A 20,200-nucleotide genomic window follows, 5' to 3' on the forward strand; every position below is an offset into this window, starting at 1 on the left:
GGAATAAATGGAGCTTTCTTTAAAATGATAAGTAGTATCTTTTTGTTTTTTCATTTTTTTTAGTAGTATCTTTTTAAAACCATCAGCAAGTATTATATGTAATGGTGATAGGCTAGAAGCTTTCCCAATAAGATCTGGGGTGAAGCAAGGATGCATATTACCACTACTATTATTAAATATTGTACTAGAAATATTAGCTATAGCAATAAGAGAAGAAAAATAATTAAAAGAATTAGAATAGGCAATGAGGAAACAAAACTATCATTCTTTGAAGATAATATGATTCTATACTTTGAGAATTCTAGAGAATCAACTAAAAAAAACCTAATTGAAATAATTAACCACTTTAGAAATTTGCAAGATATAAAATAACCCACAAAAATCATCCTATATATTACCGACAAAGTCCAGCAGGAAGAGATAGAAGAAGAAATTTAATTTAAAAGAATTGCAGACAATATAAAATGTTTGGGAGTCTATCTGCTAACAGAAATCCAGGAATTATGTGAACACAATTACAAATAACTTTTCACACAAATAAAGTCAGATCTAAACAATTGGAAAAATAGTAATTGCTCAATAGTATATGAAATCAATATAATCAAAATGATACTTCTACCTAAATTAATAGACTTATTCAGTGCCATGACAATCAAATTGATTAAAAAAATTAGAGCTAGAAAAAATTGTAACAAAATTCATGCGGAAGAACAAAAGGTTAAGCAGGGGCAGATAGGTGGTGCAGTGGATAGAGCACTGGCCCTGAAGTCAGGAGGACCTGAGTTCAAAACCTGGCCTCAGACCAAACACTCAAACACTTGACACTTACTAGCTATGTGACCCTGGGCAAGGCATTTAACCCCATTGCCTAACCAAAAAAAAAAAGAACAAAAGGTTAAGAATATAAACAAATTAGTGAAAAAAAAATAATATGAAAGAATGTGTACTCAATACACAAGATCTTAAACAATTATTAAGTGGTAGTAGTTAAAACAATTTGGTGCTGGCTAAGAGATAGAGTAATTGATCAGTGGAATAAATTGGGTATACAATACATAGTAAGCAATTACCACAGTGATCTAATGTTTGATAAAAGGAAAGATTCAAGTTTTGGGGACAAGAACTCACTATTTGACAAAAACTGATGGTAAAAATGGAAAACTGTTTGGTAGAAACTAGGTACAAAACTTCTCATGCCATATATCAAGAAAAGGTCAAAATGTGTCCATGATTTAGAAATAAGGAGTGATACCATAAGCAAGTTAGGGAAGCAAGGAAATGTTTACCTGTCATATCTATGAATAAGGAAAGAATTTATGACCAAACAAGATGTGTAATGGATAGTTTTGACTATAGTAAATTAAAAATATTTTGCATAGACATAACTAACTTGGCTAACATTAGAAGGAAAGCAGAAATGGGGGGGTTTGGCTGGATTTACAGCAAATTGTGGTATATATTGATTGAATACTTTTTTATGCTATAGGAAATAATGAGTAAGATGCATTGAGGAAAACCCTGGAAAGGCTTATATGAACTGATGCAAAGTGAAGTGAGCACCATCAGGAGAAAATTGCGCACAATAAAGCAATATTGTGATTAAACTATTCTGAGAAATACACAGATCCAAGGCAATCCTGAAGGAATTATAACGAAAAATGCTATCCATTTCCAGGGGTGGGAAGAGCTGATAGAGTCTGAATGCAGATTAAAGAATATTTTACTTATTTTTTTCATGTTTTTCCCTGTTTTATTTCATATATATGGAAATATTATTTGCATGGCTATACATGCATAAATATATACAATGGCTTACCACCTCAGGTAGAAGGAAGGATAGAATTTGAAACTCAAAAATAAAAAAAAATGAGTGTTAAATTGTTTTGTACATGTACTTAAAATAAAATATTCAAAAAGAAAGTAAAGTTGAAGAATTTATCTTTAGTATGAATGCCAAGCCTATTTGATCACTTGGCCCCTTGAACTTCATTTGACTTTTGTCCACACTTGTTGTTTTTGCCCTCCTCTATATTACAAATGCTCTTAAATTGTTTAACTGTATATCTAGACAATGGCTCTGCCTCCTACCCCATTGCACCAGACTACTCAAAATTGTGACACCTCACTTTCTTCCTTATAAAGCTCTCATTTATTTTGTCTCCTTGATATTAAAACTGTTATTGGCTTTAGTAACACCATGTGGCCTTAACCATAGCACTACTATTCTTGGACAGAGACATTTTCTGATTCTGTTCCTTACTGCATTCCTAGCTGGGAACAGGTGGAAAGTAGTACACAGAAAACATATGATGTAACATTCAATAAATTTAGAGAGGAAGAATAATAAACTATTGACCTCCATGTATTGTATTGTGTTTTTTATTTCTTCCAAGTGAAGTCAATTACTAGGTTTGTATATACTTGCTATCAGAGAAGGTTGAAGGGTCTTTCTACTTTCTGACTCATCAGGGAGAATAAAGTGTTCATCAAAACTATATGAAATGCTTCAAATAAAAAGACTCTGAGGGAGAAAAAGAAAAGTGGACGTGGTGCTTGTAATTTAGAGGGTGGAATATGGTACAAAGAATAAAGAGAAGAGATGCTATCGAATCATTGGAACTACAAAACTGTAATGCATTTGAGACCTTTCTCCCTCCAATCTTCCCTCTAGAAATGAACTCCCCAATAAAGAAATAGCTTTCAGTATTCAATGTAATGATAAAGAAGATGATCAGTTGCAAACTAAAAGTAAGAGTATGGCTGGTCATAAATTTTTTTGCAGTGATAGGCTATTCCTTTGTAACAATTTTATCTTTTTGAAGGAAAACATGGTGATGGGGAAGGTTGCTAATTGAGACTTCTCTTTGGATAATGAGGAGGAATTAATTGGCAAAGCAAGAACAATTGGACCTACTTGTGGAATAAAGCAGCTATTCAATCTTAAAAGTAATGCTGTATAAACTTTGGACATATTCTCACATGTACTCTTGACTGTGAGAGGATATTTTTATAAAATTCAGGAAAGAACATGTGTTAACATATGACCTGAGATTCTTATTTACTTTAAAAATAAATTTTACTGACATCTTTTAGATTTCTTAAATTTAATTGTATTCAATTAATGAAAAAAATCTATTTTCTCTTTCTCCTGACCCTTTCCCACTCACCCTCCCCTCAAAAGAAAGAAAAAACAAAATCATTATAACAAATATGCAATTGAACAAAACCAATTTCTACACTTTCCATGACCTGATATTCCAGAAAGAAGATTAGATTAAAAGAAATGTAAGGGAGAACTAGATGGTACAGTGGATATAGCACTAGCACTGGAGTCAGGATGACCTGAGTTCAAATTTGGACTTACTAGGTGTGTGATCCTGGGCAAGTCACTTAAACCCAATTGCCTCAAAAAAAACCCAACAAAACAAGTATAATGATTTAAGAAAAAATGAAATTCTATGAGTAATTTTAACCCTGGAGATTGATACTGAAGTATACTTTCTTTTCACTACAGATTGGGGACTAGAAGTATTGATAGTAATATATGATGTTAAACATGGGCACTGTGCCATTTGGCCTTGATTAACAGTATTCTTTGTGTAGGAGGAGGAGATATTGGTAGATCCAGAAATTAAAACTAAAGGCTTCATTACATTTTAAATGAAAACATTTCTTCAGGTTTGAATACAAGGAATTTTAATTAAAAAAAAAAGAGAGAGAGCATGGGGTGTTTCTAAAGATTGGCATGACTCTCCAAGGAATAATTAGCTCATATTTTAGGCAGATGTGTATATAGACAAGAAGGAAACAGTAAGAGATGATAAAAATAATACAAAATAATGCCTTAATCCTTTAAGAATGAAGTTCAAGATAAAGTTTGAAAACTCATATACACCAAAGACAACAATTATCACAAAAGGCTTATACTGTATAAGTTATGTTGGGAGATTTTCTCAAGGAAAATGATCTTCAAATTGGAGGAGGGAGGGTGTAATCTAGAATCAAATCTCAGGTTAGTGGGAAATTGGAAATTAATTTAATCGATTAAAAGAGCTCCTATTTACTTTTAATGAGCTTAAATGATCTTATTTATATAAACTACATCTCACTGTATAAAATATGTGTTGTGATTACTGCAGTTTGGTTGGTGACATCTGAAGAATCTTGAACAGGAGAGGTGCCACAGGACTGGAGATCACATATGTGCTGGTTTTCAAAAGGGATGAAAAAATGGATCCTTTAAATAATGAGCCAGTGAACTTAATATTGTTGCAGATAGATGTCACAGTGGACAGAGTGCCAAGCCTGAGGTCAAGAAGCCTCATCTTTCTGAATTCAAATCTAGCCTCAGACACTTACCAACTGTGCAACCCTGGGCAAGTCACTTAACTCTGTTAGCCTTGGTTTCTCACCTGTAAAAATGAGCTGGAGAATGAAATGATAAACCACTCCAGTATTTTTGCCAAGAAAACCCCAAATGAGGTGATGAATAGTTATACACAACTGAAATGACTGAACAATAAAAGAACTTAATATTGATTATTGGTGAAATAAATGCATAAGTACATTATATTTTTTTTTTAGCCAAAGGCAAGTTTTATTAGAACATCGGGTATATTGGACAGACTCTAAAGGAGTTTGAACATTAGTGAGCTATTGGCTAGATTGCAAGAATCTGAGCAGTGGCTAGATTTTAAGAATCTGAGCACCTTAATGGAGACAAGATGGACTTTATATACAGAAAGACTGAGGGAGGGATCTAGGAGTGGCCAAGTAGTTTGGGGTGACTGGAGGAGGGGTCTAAGGAAGATCTGAAAAGGAGTGGCCAGTAAGCTAGGGTGAACAGAACTCCTGGCACCTGGACCAAGTGGCCAAGAGAGAATGGAGCCTAGCTAGGATTAAGGGTGGGAAATGGCTGGGAGCCATAGGGAGGTAAGATAATAAAGAGGAGATTGGGTGTAGCCACAGTGAAAGGCCAGTTGATGGGATTATAGGCTCAGGCAAACACCAGAGATTTGGCCTTGTGGGAAAGTATAGGGTTTTTCCTTTTTGGGGTCTAGCTCCCATCCTCATTCCTCCCTCAAACAAATGGGACCCAATTTCTTTTGGGGTAAGGGGTGAAGGTCTTAACTTCTGAAACTGCTTTCTGCTGGCAAGGGGCATAGAGCTGTCCCTGCCTCAAGGGGATCTCAAAGAGGAGCTTAACTGGAACCTAGCACAGGCTGCATCAAGGGAATGGTGGGGGACATTGGCTGGTATCCGCTGTTTGCTACCAATTGTAGGTGAATGGCCTGTAGTCTGGAAGACACAAGTGTGAGAGAAAAGACTGCAGGACCCAGATGTAACAGGATAAAACATCCTTAGCTCTGTTTGGATTCAGACAATTCAGTTTTCCAACCATGCAATATCAAATCCACCTCATAGCCAGGCTCAGGAATAGCCAGGTGGGTAACATTCCTTTTCAAAGGAACATAATGGGGAAACTGAGCCAGGAGGATCCCATCTTAGACTGAGGCTAAAATTGTCCTCTCAGCTTTTCCTGATGTTGACTTCCCAACCGTATCATATTCTCTGAGAAGCTCATGGCATTTCTCTCAGATGGTGGATTATTGATTATTGATGGATTATGATCCATCAGACAACTCAAAATAAAATTCCATGAGCTTTTACCTCATTCAGCAAGTTTCACTAATAACAGTTTAGGAAAAACTTTTCGAGAATTTACAGCTCAAACTTAAATTTGTCCTGGTGTAAAAAGCCAACCATTAGAGATTATTTCTATATATTTGCAAATTGTCAGCAAGCCATAACCCAAACAAGCTTTTTTGGCAAGTTTACACATTAAAACAATAACCAACAATAGCCAAATTATTTTAGCAGTAACCAAATTATGAAACTTATTTGACATAACTGATACAAAAAGTTCACCAATTTGAAACAAAACAAACCGATTACCAATCAGGTGATTTCAGTTTTGTTAAATGCATTTCCAAATTACTTTACACAGAGAATCAGCATTTCATTATTAACAGTTAAAACTACAACTTTAAAAGAGCATGCTTACCCAAGTTCGGAGACCAGCTTCTTTACCTTGGGCAGGATGTGTTGAACCTGGGTGATGCTTCCAGGCAAAGGTTGCCCCAAGACCCAAGGTCGTGGGACCCAGGCTGTAATGGCTACCCCTCCCTCCTCCTTCCTTTCCCAGGTGGGGGAGGGTGAAATCAAAGGTGAGGGGTAAAAGGTGCAACTCTCTTCTCCTATGAGAGGAATTAACATGCCCTCTTGACTCAAGGGAAGGGAATGGGAGAAAGGAGTGACCAGGGTTGTAAGGAGGAGTTTCAAAACTCCTTAATGATCAATCACAAAACCTACAAAATCTGCCAAGATATTTTTAGGTGTTCTAACTTTTCCCTGTAACCTCCATGAGGGAGGATTCAGGGGTTTAGAAGGAAGGGAGTAAGTAAGCTTCAGGGAACCAAAAAGCAACTGCAGTTTTCCCCAGTTCCCTAGTACCGAGAGAATTGACAGAATTCAGCATACGCTTCCACATAGGGCATCTGTCTTTGTAATCAATCTGTGCTGTGAAAGGTGTACCCAGGTCCATGGCCTTGAAACAATCCAGTGAACCTAGAGCCTGAGAGTGTCAGACCAAGTATGAGACAGCCTCATAACTGTCTGCCCAAAAAGCACCTCCAAGCCTTGGGGCTTGGAGAGCAACCCCAACATCAGAGCAAGAAAGAGGGGTGGGGAGGCTTATATACCTTCCAGTTTTGGCTGGAAAGAAGTTGGGGTTAGGCAGTTTCCCATACGAGCCACCAAAATGTTGAGGTTTAGGTGTTTAGGAGTGCTGGGACCCCAAAGTCACAACACATAGCTCCTGCCCAAAAGAATTCAACCCAAGCTTTCTTTCGGCCAAAAACAAGGTTTATTAGAACATCCTCCATTTTAGGCAGACTCTAAAGCAGTCTGAACATTAGTGAGCTATTGGCTAGATTTTAAGAATCTGAGCCCATAAGCACATTATTAGAGGGATGTTTTGTGGATCCTTAGAAAGGAAAACAACCATTAATAGTCCAATATAAGTTCTTTAAAAAGTTATGTTTATATTCAAAGGAAAAAAAATCTTGATGTGTTTTTGGGGGATGAAAAAGAAGGTGTCTAGAGCTGTAGTTATAGTGGTATTGGGAAATCCCAATGAAGAAACTTCCTCTACCAATGTAGATTGGTAATTACTCTGAAACTTATAGTCATGCAGTTTCATTGGGGCTAATGAAAAGTATCTCTACTCTACAGGATCCTATGATTCTAAAATTCCCTGGAAGATCTTATATAAAGAAGAGATATCTGCTATAATTATGAAACTCTATTTAATGCCAAAGAAGAGTTTACTAATTCTGTTACAGGAAAAAAAAATCTCTACATAATGAAATGTCAATATTTATAAAATTTATGAAATTAAATTCTATAAATCCTACTGTGGTATCAATCCATAAATACTTAAAATATTGCCCTTTCTCAATTTGACTGAGCAACAAATTATAAATAGTCATTCTGGAGTGGGAGGTGGTCAGATGTTAATCTTGTTACAATTAAATACACTACAATGGATTATTCAGTACAGCAAGTACTTTTTATTCATCTGTTATTTGCTAAATTTTATAATAAATGATAAAAAAATCCCACTAATGAAAAAAAAATAACATGGAGGAACTCTGCCACTTGATCCTTCTTTTTAATACCATGGGGCTAGTGGAACATAGAATGGTCATTTTTACTGCCCATACATTCAACTTTACTACCTTCATGCTCTGTAGTAAGGAAAATCAATTCACACCAGGAAATCTAGCAAGTAACTCTTTCATATGATGTCTATCTTCTTTGAAGATATAAAACCCTATGGTTTCTTTGATTGTCTCTGGTACCTCACCTATTTCATCTGTTTCCCCCATCCCATATAATCTGAATGTGGTATGTCTAAATATATATGCATATATACATGTATAGAAATAGAAATAAATATTATATATATATATGTATATATTGTTTTGAGAGTTTCTCTGAAAATTTATACATCTAGAACTGTAATTAGCCTAGATGAAATAGTGCTTTGTCCCAGGGTACTAAAAACGAAGGGTGAGTTTCTACTTAATAATAACAACCAACTTAGTGCCTTAAATCATGATAATCCAATGTGATGCCATGCTCAATTAGTACATGGTTGGTCATGAATTTCACCCACCACATCTCACAAACATGGTACTCCTTTCCTAGGGACATGGAACTACTCCCAGAATGACTATAGTGAGGCTGTCACCTACAACATACTGTTTCCTTGCTAATCTTTTCACTATATGGAATTTCAAGGCCAAATTCAGGAAATCTTGGTGAAGGATCTTAGAAATCTTCTTTGAAAAGCAAAGGAATTATTTTTTTTTATCTACCAATAGGAAGAAGAGGGTAATATAGAGAAGGGTAGATACAGAGGGAAGCAGTTGTTTTTTTAAGAGAAAAAAAAGAAAGAGAATTCTAGGACAAAAAGTACAGATGGCACATTAGTTCAAGGAATTTCTGAATTGTTTTGTTTTTGTTTTCCAGAAAGACCATTCAAGTTTACAATATAGAATTCACTGACAGATCAGTTCAGGTTTAATTGCTTTGGACAAAAAGCTCTTGCCGATTTATGCTAACAGCTGCGGTATTTGAATTTGTGAAGGGAAAAGACTTGGGAAAATCCTTTTCAGGAAAATGGTTAAGTTTTTTATTTTCTGTAAACATTTAGTAGTAAGTACATATTAATCCCATCTCAAAGGGATTATAATTTACTTCTTTTGGTTTGTATGTTTCACCTGGAGAAGGAATTACAAAGGTATTCCTAAATATAAAGAGCTTTCTTCTTAGGTGAGGTCTGAGTCCTGTCTGTCTTATATATATGTATATATTGTTTGTTGGGGAAAGGAGTAGGGGAACAGTTTCTAACTAGTTCATGATAAAGAGATTCTAGTAGAACAAAGTTATTTATAAATTAATTATAATATAAAATGAATATATTCCCAATCAACTACTAAGAGATCAGAAGGAATGGGAGTTTGGTTTTCTTTTTGCTTTTTGTTTTTTTGTTTTTTTTAACATTCAAATCTTGGGAAGGAGGGTCTTATGTAGGGGAGAAGAAAAAGAGCAGCCAGAACCACTTCCTTCTTCATATTTCCTAGAAAGAACATAGCAAATATGTTGCAGAATAGTTCAAGTATATTACTACTCCATAACCTGTAATCTAGAATATTCCAATAGCCTTCTAATTGTTTGCTTTGCCTCAAGGCTTTTACCAAGCACTTCAGTCCATCTTTTGCACTGCTATCAAAGTAATTTTACTTAAGCTCAGATCTAACCATGTGACTGCCTTACTCAATGAATTCCAGTGGCTTCCTCCAGCTTCTATGATACAATATAAACCTGTCTGTTTAGCTTTGAAAATTCTTGAGGATATGGATATTTGTTCAGCCTCATTGGACATTATTCTGCAATCTGTGATCCTAACAAACTGGCTTTCTCTCTATGACTTATAGAAAGCACTGTTTCCTTCCATCATGCCTTTTCTCTGGCCATTCCATATTCATAGACCACATTCCTATCCCAAATTTCATAATTTTCCTCTAGGTTATTTAATTCTAAATGAATTAAGACATTTCTGAAAATAGCTGCCCAAAAGGAAGTTATCTAAATCTGGAAATCTGATAAACATATAATAATGGAAATCAAATTGACTTCATTAAATGTTATGAAAATACTTATGAGAATTACCCAGCACAAGTATCTCTCTGTCTCTCTGTCTTTGTCTGTCTCTATCTCTGTCTGTCTCTGTCTCTCTGTCTGTCTCTCTGTCTGTCTTTCTCTCTGTCTGTCTCTGTCTCTCTCTGTCTCTGTCTCTCTCCCTTAGGTTATTTGATTATTTTGGTCCAGTTGTCCTGAGGGATTATGAGTGATTTAGGGATAATAAGCAAAAGAGTACTGAAATTCTCTTCTCTAGACCAATTAGGAATTATTGTTGCAAGCAGGAGACATGATATCAAGAAAATGAGGAAAAGAGATTAAAAATGACTATGAGTCATGATATGTCCACTGGAGAAAGAAAGACTAGTTTGTGAGATGCAAGGAATCCTTATAGATCCTAGGAGACTTCATTTGTGAGGCTAATACTAATGGACTATGTGAAAAGGATGGCTTAAAAATAAGAAAATTATGTTTTTGAGTTCTAAACATATCCAGAGGTTGTTTCTATTAATCAGCTGAAAAATAATTTGTTCCTTGGAAAAGGAAACAAGCACTTCTTAAACTGTGGGCCACAACTCCATATGGGGTCGCGACCCACAGTTTAATAAGTGCTGAAAGGGTTATAAGTGGAAAGATCTTAAGGAGCCCTGAAGAAACAAATCAGAAGTAGAGGAGAACAGTAGAACTCTAATAGATATTAAATGAAGTTGGCAAGAAAACAACTACCTGCTTGGGGGTGGAGTGGAAGAAGAGAGATCCGAACAGGAACTGAGGAGAGCAGATAGAATGGGATTCAAGAAGTGAATCATGAAGTAGAAGCTGAAAATTACCTTTGACACACCTGACAATGAGATGACCATTTAGTTGATGCTGAGGAGAGCTATGGTGGACCTTCGGAAGAAAATAGTAAAAGGAACTCATGATATCTATTCATGGGAAGTGAAAAGTGAGATTGGGTGGGGGGAGCCCTATACAGAGTATTTGGAATAAGAGCTTTGTGAAAAAATAAATTCAACTTCTTTTGACTGGAGCTCTACCCAAAGGAGAGCACAACTGAAAAATTTTCAGTATTCAAGGAGTTAGCGAGTTGTGTTGTTCATGGAATTAAAAATATATATATATTCTTATGTACTTAGATGTGGATTGTATTGTTTCTAATATTTGGTGAATAAACCTTTACTACTTAAGTCTTACATGTCTCTAGGCTTTTAAGAGGAGTCAGTTGTTCTCCCTGCTGGTTCAATATCAGATATTGAAGTATCAAATCACAGGTGACAATGGGCCAGATGCTGAAAAGTGCCCCAAAGGGAGTCTAGGCCTTTTATGTCAGGAGGGAATCTCTGATATAAAGTTAAAACTTTATCTTAGGTATTATATGCTTATTAATGATGTATTATTTTAAAATAATGCCTGTGTTCCAAACAAGTCATTATGATATGAAAGGTTAGATGTCATGGAATGGAATATAAGGAAGTCATGTCCATAGAATGAAAATAAAAATGAACAGATCTATGATTTCTGTCAATTTAAAGACTCTAACAAATGCAATTTGGGAACTCAAATTAAAGATGTCATTCCACTATTAAAATTTGGTATATCTTTTAAATAAAAAAAAAAAAAACTACAAATGAGCTAGAAAGAAAAGGGAATTTCAGACACATTAAGATTTACTTGCTTAGATCATTGGGATGGTTAGGCAATATCGCTATAATTATTTTTTGGAGTATAGTGTCTTGATATTTCATTAGTAACATTCCAAAGACTCCATGCACTCAGTCTTTTGTTCAAGAGCATTTGCTTTAGACATCTCCAAGGACCCCATCTTATTTAATTTTTTTAGTTCCTCTCAATCCTAGCATAGGCGTACTGCTCTGCACAAAATCAATTCTTAATGTTTGTTGAATTGAATGGATTGCCAAATGGAATACAAACCTTACGCATTTTCCTATCAATTCCAAATTAATATTTAGCTGTCCAAAATTCTTTGTGGATACTGAAGGAGACTTACTTGATTTAGAGCTGGAAGGGGCCTTAGAGTTTAATTAATCAAACTCCATAAATTTATGGATAAGGAAATGAGATCTAAGGATGGTAAATAACCTGTGTAATGTTACACATGAAGCAAGCTCATCTTCTGCCCACAAATTGGGTTTTCTTATATTTGGATTACATATGAAGGTTTGCAAAAAAAAAAAAAAATCACAGTGACACTATGAAGTAAATAGCAAGTGTGATACTTCCATTTTATAGATAAAAAAAAAACCCTAACATTCTTAAAGGTTAAGTGCCTTGCTTGTGGTCACATGGGTAGCATCTGAGTTGAGATTTGAACTGAAATCTCTTTACTCAATATCCGGTACTCCCTCACTCAGCTACCAACATGATTTCCTAAAGCATAGGTCAGTTTTTGTCACCCCTTTCCCCATCCTCCCAATCAATTATCATTAGTGACTCTTTATTACTTCCTGGATCCAATATAATAATGTTTGGCATTTAAAGTTCTTCATAAGCTGATCATTTCCTATTATTCCAATCTTCTTGCACTTCACTGTCCTCTATATCCTCTGTATTGCAGCTGCCAAATTTGTCTTTTTTTTTTTTTTTTGCAATTGACACTATATCTCATCTTTCAATTCCTTTGCACTGATGTCCCTCATGCCTCAAATTCATCCTCTCATTGGCTTCCTTCATGAGTTAATTCAAAGCCCTTTTTTTGCAAGAGGTCTTTTCCAGTTTCCCTAGCTACAAGTGCTTTCTGCTCTGAGATCACATTTTGTCTATTCTGTATACACCATGTATGCACATAATTATTCACATGCTATCTATGCCATTGTATTATAAGATATTTGATTAAAAGGACAGACTTTAATTTTGTCTTTCTTTGTATCCCTGTACTTAGCATAGGGCTTAGAACATAGCAAATGCTTAATAAATGTTATTTGCCTGACTGACTCCATCCACTATTCTGTGTTGCCTTTCTACAAGAAACAGTTATATTTAATGTAAATTCTTAAGTCACCTGTGATTGCATTGGTATGGATACACCCTCTGTCAGTAGAAATGACAACTTCTCTGACTTAGTAGAAAGTTTTTAAGAGTTGCTGTCACTGAAAAAAAATCACATTGTAAATAATCTGATAATGAGTTTTTTTTTAAATTTAGTTAGGTTTCACATTATTTGGAAGTCAAAAACTCTGACACTAGGTCCCTACTCAAAGTGTGACTAGTGTAGGAGTCTCTGGAAGAGCTTCCATCAAGTAAATATTATGTATTAATGGTGTGTAGAACATACAACGGAAGGTTAAAAAAAAGATGAAATAGGTATAATGTAAATACTACCAATTTCCAATTAACTACATGTAGCTTATGCATAGTAAAACTTGTCTTTAGTTTGGCATCTAGACTACAGAACCTCTAGGATCAAGGGCTTTTCTTTCCCATGAATCTTCCACACTTCTTCAGGAAGCTTCTGGCTCAATGGGTAATGTTCCCTATTCAAGATGGGTATGGCCTATGACAAGTTTCACAGAACATAGCATGGGAACATAGAAGGAACATTTAAAAATCAACTAGTTGGGATTACTGATCTAAAGATGAAAAGGGTCTTGACAATCAAGTCTAACCCCTTCATTTTATAGGTGAGGAAACTAAGACCAGAGAAATGAAACAGCATGCCCAAGTCCACTCCCTTAATCATAGAAATTTAGTAAGTGGTGATCATATTGGAGAATTTACTTGATCAATGGCAACCAGATATTTATAATCATGATCCAGTTTTGAAACTAGTTCTTTTGATTATTACACAAATGTTTTTCCCTACCTCACCATGCAAAGCTTTCTTATGGTTCTAATGCACCTAGGAGATTATCCAAGGGTCTTCTTTGGTGAAAAGAATAAAAAAATTGCCTATCTTACACCTTGTAATTCTGTCATTCTTGCCATGGAAAGGATTTAAGAGGGCTTGGTTTCCCCAAACATCACCTCAAACAATCAAATGCAACCCAGAAGGCTTAGTTTAGTTGAATTAATAAGCACTGGTTTTAAACTCAGTGTACTTGAGTTTAAACCTATATGCTTGTGAGCAAGTCATTTAACTCTGTGCCTTAGTATTCTCATCTGTAAATGTATGGGACTGGGTTAGATGACCTCTAAAGTCCTGTCCAGATTTCAATTTACAATCCTTCTGTGGTACTGAATGTTTCCTTTCTTAAAAATAAAAGGCGACTTGCTTTTAAATACCCTTGAATTGGACATTTGAGGTAAGGTACTGAAATCCCCTAAGGACCACTTTGAAAGAGAAAAGGTAACCTGCGAATCTTAGGTGAAGAAAAGAAAATATAACTATAAACACATATATACACAGTTATTTCTCAAGGTGGATTAGCTCGATAAAAATTATGACCTTTTTTTTCCCCTCTACCTTATTTTATTTTCCAGTCCTAAAAATGTTGCCAGCGCCTGAGGCGTAAGTCAGTGCAAGCCTCCATTATCACTCCAGAGACTTGGCACTTTCCTCATTAGGATCCTTAGACTCTGACTGAGTGACCTTGTTTGGTGAGAAGACACAGATGGAGTCTGTCAGTAAATCTTGTTAATGTAACAAGTATTCCTACTGTTAGATGAGTGTTGCACCTGATACTGGCATCTCTTTCCTTAGTAAACAACCCCTGCTCCCTCCCTCCAACATGAGCCCTTTTACCTCACTATATCGGCTTTTTCAGCATTAGCTTGTACCAAGAATTATCAAAAAGAGCATCCCTTGCTGTGAAGGTGTGCTACTCTCTAACTCTTAATAGCAATTTCTCACTGGCTACTGAAGGCTACAGAGTGTGCTTTAAGAGTTGAGAAAAAATACTCGCACAAAACATTCTTTCTATTGGAGAATCCTTTAGGTTGTAAGTAAGATCCAATTGTAATTATGATTGTACTGATCATTAAATCTTTGAAATAATTTTTAACAATCTCTTGTTTATACATTTGTATTACAGAATGAAGGAAATTTTCTAAGGAGAATTTGAATCTGTGGATATTTCCAAAGTGGAGAAGAAAGTATTTATGTGAATATATATATATATATATAGATATATATATAGATATATATGTACCTATAATTTTAGTAACTAAAAAAGCAATGAAATCAAGAAAATTGCAGCAGCCCAGGACAAATTCTGATATTCAAAAAATGTAGAAATAAAAGGTAATTTTATGTGAAAAATAATTTCTAAAACAATTGCATGAAAGATGAACAACTTTGAATGCAGGATCTTGCCTTTTAAAGTTATTAATTAGTGGAGTATTATTCACTAATGGTTGTAATTATATTAGTATTAATCCATCAGATATTTATGGAGTGCCTCCTATTTGTAGAGTGCTATTTTAGGCAATAAGGGAACTACAAAAAATAATGACTACAATCCCAGATTCTAACACTCTCCCTGAGGAGAAATGATTGAGTTTTGCCAATGAAAATGTGTACAATGAGTTTATTTCATATTTGTTGAATGAATAAGGCAGCAATTACATGCTAATAAGATGAGTATAGACAATAAAGGTTCTAAAAGTTTGAAGCAAAAGGAGATCAATATTGACTTAAACAGTGAGGAAAGGTTTGGTGGAAGAGTTGACATGTTTAGCCTGCAAAAGAAAAGGCATGATGAACATTTTCAGAGGTACAGAGAAATATCACTTGAAAATATAGTTGGAATTATTCTGCTTATCCTCAGAGAGCAGAGCTACAGGACATGTGGAAGGTATAGAGAGGTAAATTCAATCTTCAAATCAGGAAAAATTTCCTAACAGAATGCTAAAAAAAAAGTGGAGTGGGTTGCTTTGGAGAGTAAAGAGTTCCCTTCTTCAATGAAGTCTCCAATAAATTGATTGCTGGACAACCACTTCTTGAGAATATTGGCCAGGAGGTACTTCTCCTTGTATAGGTATATTTTGGGTATATACACACACACGCACGCACACACACACACACACACACACACATACACATACATACGTATGCCTATATATAGATATATATCTATCTGTATGTATGTATGTATAAATACATACATACATACAGATAGATAGATAGATAGATATATTAGAGAGACACAGAGAAAGAGAGAGACACAGAGATACACAGAGACAGATAGAGGCAGCTAGAGAGAGAGTTAGGAAATACTGGGCCAGATAGATTGTAATGAGTTTTGAAAACTATTGGGGATGGAGGATACTGAGGGAATGAGACCAATAGGGCAAATCAGAAAGAAGAAATAACTTGTGACTAAATTTAAAATGGAAACTGGTTCCTCAACATTTGATTTCATATTTATTCTGCAGTCACTCAAATTTACCCTGAGTTCTCCAAGTATATTCCAAAGGGGGGGGGGGGGAAAACTCTGGTAGGTTCCACACAAGGAGAAAGGCATTTAGTATAAACTAATAAATGGATTGTCTTTAAACTGTGGACAAGTCTAACAAAATTTGGAGAGAACCATCTCTGGTTGTACTTCTTTAGCAACAACTCATTAAGATTATTTATTGTGACATAGAGGGGCTGTAATCTATATGGGATAATAAGAAAATATTAAAGCATTTAAGTGGCACAATGGACAGAGTACTGAACTTGAGTCAGGAAGACCTGAGTTCAAAACTTACCTCCGACGTTAAACTAGCTTTGTGACCTTGGGTAATTAAATTAGCCTCTCAGTCTTAGTTTCCTCATCTGTAATATATGTAACATAAGACTATCTACCACACAAAGCTGGGAGCCTCAAATGAGATAAGAAGTAGAAAGTGTTTGTAAACTTTAAAACTTGTATAAATTGTGCTACATATAACAATTTTGATGATGGTAAGGATAATGATGACAATGGAAAAGGAAGAAAAGGAGGAATATGCATATAAAACATATGCAAGACAAATTTGACATATTAAAATAATTTATTAAGATAAATTTATGCCTGCAGTCAAACTTGAAATCAATGATTATACCTATAATCTTTGGGAATATTTCAAACTAAAATTCATTATAAAAAGTTTTTAAAAATCATAGGCATTCAAGTTGGTTAAGCATTCACACATTTTTACACTTTTTTCATGTATTGATAAGAAATTCAATATATAATATTTTTATTTTATATAAGTCACTTTATTTGCTTTGGAATCCAATTAAGCACTCTCAATTAATTTATTTTCTTTACACTTAAATATACTATTCATTCAAAGAAATAAATTATATTTTTGTCAGGGGAAGGAAGAAGATAAGACTTGTGGTTTTATCAGTAGAGTAAGCACCTAATGAAGAGATTTCATTGGCATAGAAATACACTTGGTGAGGAACCTCTCTTTACCAAATCAGATCAGCACCTACTCTACAATTTAGAGACTTTGTTACCCAAGAGCTTGGCGACTGGCCCAGAGTCATATAGGAAGTATATGTCTAAGGCAGGACATGGAGTCATCTATTCCTGACTTTAAGCTGACTCATTATACACTTTCCCATGCTGAATCTAATTTTAGTTTGCTATTTATTTATTATTTAGTTAATTTGATTAAAGGTCCTTTAAAATGAAAGCATTCTGAGTCAGATAACCTCCCTGATATCATGATAAACATGAAAGGACTTTTCTTTTCTTGTTGTACTTTATAGGCTAAGGACCTAATTCTGAAAAACTGTCACAGGATAGTTTGAATTTTTGAGGGAAACACATTTATACTCAAGGTCTCTTAGAAATGGAGGAATTCACTAGTTTACCATAATAAACACCTGTCTACATTCCATTAGATCACTACATTATTTTCAATGCCATTCTCAAATGGTCATGCCAGCTAATTCTCAATCTTTCTCATTTGTGACATCATATCTTTGGAAAGCTGAGTTTTTGACAATTACTGTGACCAAAAAAGGGTCATGAAAAAACATCCACCAATGTGGAACATAAAATAAAGGTGTCAGGTTTGAGAAGTTTTGCAGTGCCCAAATGGTACACATTTTCCATCAATAACTATTGATAAGGGTAGTTCATGTGTATCATTTTGCATATGGTTACTAAATTGTTAGAACTACTTAATAAATTAAACTATTATGTATTCCTTTAGACAAGGGGTTCAATAAAAAAAATTACTGAAATATTAAGGGTGCTAGGAACTAAGAATATCTGAGAACCTCTGGGTAAGGGCATATTCATTGACATGAACTAAGAGTTACCAGGACACCAGTTGAAGAAAAGCTTTAAAGTCCAGAATACTCTAACATTAACCTTATGAGAAAGAAACAAAAAAAAAAGTGAATAGAAATTCAATGTAAAGAAATGTCTCCATTTAACAGAGCTCCTGCTACTCTGTCACTTAAAAATTCATATTCTATATTTCAGAATGCATAATATGGTTTGGAAGGTGGAAAATTTGGTTTTGAGAAATTCTTCTCATTTCTTACTAGATTACACCAAGAATCAACTTACTATCAAAGGCAGCATGTGCCACATGTCAGTTAAAATAAAATTCCACAGACCACTACATTAGTTTTTTAGCAAAGAGAAACCTTACTATTCCTTACATCTTGAATCCTTTATGATTGTCCTTTGAAAAATTTTTGAGATATTTCTGAGCCCAACAATATAATCCATTTTTCTTAAAAATGAAGCTGAGAATTAGTGATAAGGATTGGAATTTTATAGTCCATATTATTCTCTGAACAAAATATTTTCTAATCATATGGAATTTAGTAGATTTCTTAAAAGACAGACATCATTGGAAATAAAAGAAAGCATTTAAAATAGGCTTATTTTCTACACCCATGTGATTTTTCTTAAAGTGAAAAGGAGAGAATTTATTAACTTTCCTTACTCATTTTACTTCCTACATTCATTAGCAAATATATCTCTAAACTAGAGATTTTCATGATGAATTAGTGGCCACACCCGGGATGGAAAAGGAGGACCTATATGCATTGATTAGGTTTCAGAATTCTAGGCAAACCGTTCTTAACAGTTCTGTTTATGTCATAAGTTTCAAATACCTTCCTACCAATGTCAGTGTTACATATGAATTTATATGTGTCTCCTTGTGTAAAAATATCAAATTAATTTCTTTGTAACCTATAATCTGTGCGCTGGCATACTGCCATCTCAAGCCTTAATTATTGTTTCTCTTGTTGCTGTTACAACTGTTGATTTACCGGAGAATTACTGGGCTTATTTCAAGTTATTCTTTCTTTGATATACTTGTATAAAAGCAAAAATGACAATGATAATAATAATTGTTATTATTTTATTTTAGAGGCAACTGGATAGAAACCTGAGCCTAGAATAAGGAAAATGTGAGTTCAAATCTAATCTCAGGCATTTACTAGGTAGATGACCTAGGCAAGTCATCTACCTACTGTTTGCTTCAGTTTGCTCAACTGTAAAATGAGGATAATAATAATAGCACCTACTTCCTGTATTGTTGTGAAAGTCAAATGAGATAACACCTGTAAAAGTGGTTGTATAGTTCCTGACACATAGTAGACACTAAATGTTTATTCTTTTCCCTTCCCCTAATTTTTATAGAGCAGTTTTTCTTCATCTTCAGATTTTGGTTTAAGGTCCTCTGGATCATGTTGGTAAACCTCATGTCTAGCACTTTTCTGATTCACGAGCTTTATTCCATCCCTATTGCTCTGATGCAGTAAGTTGCATTTGAGAAAACCACATTCTGCCTCTTGTTTACCATTGATGTAACCAATTTTTTTTCCCTCTTAGTCTCATTTTTCCCAGTGAAAGATTGGACTTGCAAATAGAAGAATCAATGGAAACACTAGTTTGACCCCCCCCCCACTTCTCAAAACATCAAATGTTGGGGGCAGAGGCAAGATGACAGAGAAAAGGCAGCAACTCACTTGAGTTCTCCCCCAAACCCCTTTGAACCCCTTTAAGTAATGCTATAAAACAATTCCTGGAGCAGCAGAACCCCCCAAAAAGATGAGGCGAAATAATGTTCAGGCCAAAGACAACTTAGAAGGTCAGCATAAAAGTCATCACACCTGGATGAGAGTGGAGCACAATGCAGTGCCGGCTGGTACCAGCACAGGCCTAGCCCCAGCAAACCAGGAGCAGGACTTGGGAGAGACTGAATCAGCTGTAATAGTGACAGTGGCAGTGGCAGTGTATGCTTCTGGAGCTCTCAGCCCACAGGTGATAAGAGGGTTGAACAAGTGGTCAGAAGGAGATTGCAGGGGTCTCTTTGCTAGCACTGAGGCAATACTCTGTTGCTTTGCTCATATTCAGATCCTGACCAAAGTCCTGAGTAGAAGTCCCAGAGTGAGGAGGATCACTAGCACATCAGAGATTGTGGCCGTGGTGGAGCAATGGAGCAGGGACCCTTGTCACAGGGCAGAAAAGGTGTTTATGCTTTCTCAGAGAACAGAGCATAAGCCAGAAGAGTAGTAAACATACCTCTC

Source organism: Vombatus ursinus, unplaced genomic scaffold (genome assembly GCF_900497805.2).
Source record: "Vombatus ursinus unplaced genomic scaffold, bare-nosed wombat genome assembly UNPS02014779.1, whole genome shotgun sequence".
Classification (NCBI taxonomy): domain Eukaryota; kingdom Metazoa; phylum Chordata; class Mammalia; order Diprotodontia; family Vombatidae; genus Vombatus; species Vombatus ursinus.